The sequence below is a fragment of the Triticum aestivum genome, chromosome 5A, assembly GCF_018294505.1.
Source record: "Triticum aestivum cultivar Chinese Spring chromosome 5A, IWGSC CS RefSeq v2.1, whole genome shotgun sequence".
NCBI classification, from domain to species: domain Eukaryota; kingdom Viridiplantae; phylum Streptophyta; class Magnoliopsida; order Poales; family Poaceae; genus Triticum; species Triticum aestivum.
Window position 1 is genome coordinate 640,529,338 of NC_057806.1, and position 3,536 is coordinate 640,532,873.

A 3,536-nucleotide genomic window follows, 5' to 3' on the forward strand; every position below is an offset into this window, starting at 1 on the left:
CTTTTTTTTCCCACAGAAGAAGTCCATTTTTCAACATTATTTAACACACTTTGAAATTTCAATAAAAGAAAAGACCTTGGAAGTTTAGAATGATGTAGAAAAATAGGCTTTGGATTTCGAATGTGATTAAGACTGGTTTACAGTGTTTATTTGTCCATGGCATCACTGTGGTGTGCAAGGCCATGAATCAGTCTCTGTTTTTCCTATCTTGAGAATCGATACTGTCATTTGTCTTAGAACTTTTCGGCGTTCCGTTCAATTATATACCGTCTCGAGCATGACAAGTTCAGGATCAGGAGGATGAACTTGAACACCCATGGGCATCACCCATGCTGTCAATGCTGCTGCAGGCGGATCTCTTCTTCTAAGCAGTTTGTATACTTTATCATTCTATAAGCCTTTTATCTAAAAAAAGAACTTCTGAGCGACAAGCAGAACTGAAACCGCCAGTGTTACTACTTCTTCCCACTGAAATGCCCCCTCACAAATCCGCAAGTGTTATGTAGTGCAGTGGGCAGCATTGAAGCAGTCACAGTTTCACATCATCATTTCTGAATATCTGCATGCATCAGGAGGATGAACTGACCAAGTAGTTCCACACACAGGTGCATGCCCAGAGTATCCATCATGTTCTACTCAAGGAAAAAATAGTGCGCTACAGCAAAATAGCGTTGGCCTTAAAATATGCTATTAGCGAGTAGTCGTTGTACATTAATTTATTTAGCAAGACAATTCTCAACACGCTATAGCATGCTATTAGCTACGCTGTAGCGCGCTATTTTTTCAGTGGTTCTACTTAATCTACAGTTTTCCAAATTAAGCGAGCATAACTTCGACAAGAGTTGACAGGCTGAAAAGGCGAGTTCTACAATGTTCACACGAGTGGCACGAAAAGACAACAATCCAGTATAGTACATCACATAACAGTAGCTTAATCCAACTTAAAAAGGAAAGTAAAGAACTGATGCCATAAATTGTAAAACATAGAATGATTCATCCTCTGACCCTTAACTGCTAAAGCTGGAACTTTGCCATAGTATGGCACATAGAATAGGCTGCGATATTTTCGGGTGAAGCTTCTTGGAATCTTTTGGGACTGTGAGCGTTTACCAGTACTGATGCTAGCTGAGATGATCTTATCACCAATTTTGTCCTCAAGGATAACCAGCTCCCTCTCTAGGTCAACGGCCATGATTTTATATTCGAAAACCCAGTATCCTTCACGGTCAGTGCGGAGAAAAATGTCTCTGCCAAATATATCAACCATACTTACACGATGCCTCACCGCCCACCCATCAGGGACTTCCAAACTCCAAATCCGTATTGCGCAGCCATCAAATTCTTGTTTCGCGTAGCATAAGACACCCGAAGACTGGCCAATACATCCATTAGAACAGAAAGTCATTTTGGACCTATTCGGATATCCTGGCAGCTGAATGATCCTATGATCGAGCCACTTCGTACTTCTATCAGGTGCGTCAAGCGCCAGAATTTTATGAGCCAATAGGTGCTTCATGTACAACACCCCATTTACAAAGAGCGGATCACCTTCAAATCCATCTCCATATTCCCAAAGACAACTAGACCACCAAAGACAACTAGACCACGTGGAATCCTCAGAGAAAAATACCTTAACTTCAGTGGAGGTTCCAATTATATGAGGGCCCAGGACCGCGCTCGACTGAAATTTGAAGACACAGAAGTGTTGAGACCATAATGGATCAAAACACAACTTGAGATTAGCTGAAAAGACCGATGGTCCAGGTTCAGTATCTGGAAGTGCCATCCACTCTTGAGTTGCTGGATTGCACACAATAGCTTGGAAATTTCTTCAATTCTATTTTTCTGATAACAAAGAAGTAGGCCATTGCAGCAACCCCGAAGCAGTATTGGGTACTTATAACATGGCACAAAGCTAAGTGTTGTGTCAATTTCCTTGTCACTTGAGGGCAGTCTGGCGAGATGGATGCCACTACCAAGAGAGGAGGCAAGTCTGCCACGCTCAAATTTCTGGTACAAGAGACCAGTGGGAGTTCTTGGGAACTTTTGTCGGTAGTATGGATGAGATGAGAAGGCAAGCCAAGACTTGCAGACACATTTGAAGCGGCACAGGGACTTCAGCCGCAGTCGAGACAGGATGTCCACCACCAGCTCATTAGGTAGTACACATGTGGACATCCCCAATCTATGATCTGAACTTATTTGCACCAAAAGAAAAGAAAATAATAGATGATATAAAACTGGGGAACAATAAAGTACGTGTGTAAACGCCATCTGAACCCAAAAATTAAAACTCAAGCGAAGTTTCACCCTCCAAAAAACAATGAATGCACATTTTTCTGTTGGTCCGGTTCAATGCTTAAATTAGTAAATAAGTGGGCCTTGAAACATTTTTTATCATGTTCATGCCTTATGACAATGACACGGTTGTGTATATGGAAGAACATATTTGGTATGGGCTTATGGCCTACACTGAGTGGGTCACAGGGATTCACTATGAAAGAACAGATTTGGTATGGGCTTATGGCCTATGATGAGTGGGTCACAGGGATTCATCGTTTGGTTGACACAGGGAAACTGCTATCTAGTAGTTGTGTGCAAGATAAAATGAAATCACTATAAGTTTTTTCAATGATTACATCGCCATCCATTTCACAACTAGTTGGCAATGGTGACAACATAATACACATGTTGCTATAATGCACCTTGAAAAACAATGTGATTTGATAAAAAGGGAAAAGAAAGTACCTTCAGGATCTATAATCCCAACGACCTATCAGACGCCGTCAGAAGCTGAGATAGGTGCTAACTTGTGAGATAAGACAGGGAAAGTCAAGAATATCATCGTATCCATCTTTAGTGCGACTGACCAACAGAAACGAACTCATCAGACATCAGATCATGTATATGCTCCTAACCACGACTTCCTTTGGCATCACGAAGACGACAGGATGAGGGAAATCCGTCAATTTACAGGATGGCACACCAACTGGCGAAACGGATGGCGTTGAGATCTAGGTTGCATCTGCGACGAGCTCAGATTAGAAACAACACACGGGGACAAATATGTGGCATAGACACCAAGGAGAGGAAGAGGAACGGGAGCTCACCGCGTAATGGTTGCTTCGGGTCGTCGGCGAGTACGGTCGGCCAGGCGGCAAGCGGAAACAAGGCTGCGGAGGTGAGGCAGCAACGCAGGATTTGGAGGTGGGCGCAACGTAGTGCCTAGAGAGAAGGGGGATAGGTGAGGATGTGTTGAATCTAAATCAAGGGAAGAAGTAAAGCGAGTGCTCGAGGCCCTTCTAGAGATAAAGGGATAAGGGAAAGCACGCGGGACCACATCGACACATGTTTTGTATGTGAGGTGGCTGACGCCAGCGCTTTTGTCACCCCGCCGAACAAAATTATTTTCCTTTAGAAAAAATAATAATAATCTCACTTGAAAACAACATTGGGAGTCGCTAGGGTGATATTTTCTCCGTTGGCTATCTCTCCAGCCATCCATTGTACTTAAATGGTAAGTTTTGGATCCCTAC

At 43.0% G+C, this 3,536-nt stretch overlaps 1 long non-coding RNA gene across 1 annotated transcript; it reads right to left on the minus strand.

Moving 5' to 3' along the window:
• Positions 1-834: 834 nt before the first annotated feature.
• LOC123108123 (uncharacterized) lies at positions 835-3,266 on the minus strand. The gene is made up of 3 exons (XR_006451836.1): positions 3,111-3,266; positions 2,749-3,025; positions 835-2,192 (listed from the first exon to the last, which is right to left on the minus strand). It is a non-coding gene; the product is annotated as an uncharacterized lncRNA (long non-coding RNA).
• Between the last annotated feature and the right edge of the window lie 270 nt (positions 3,267-3,536).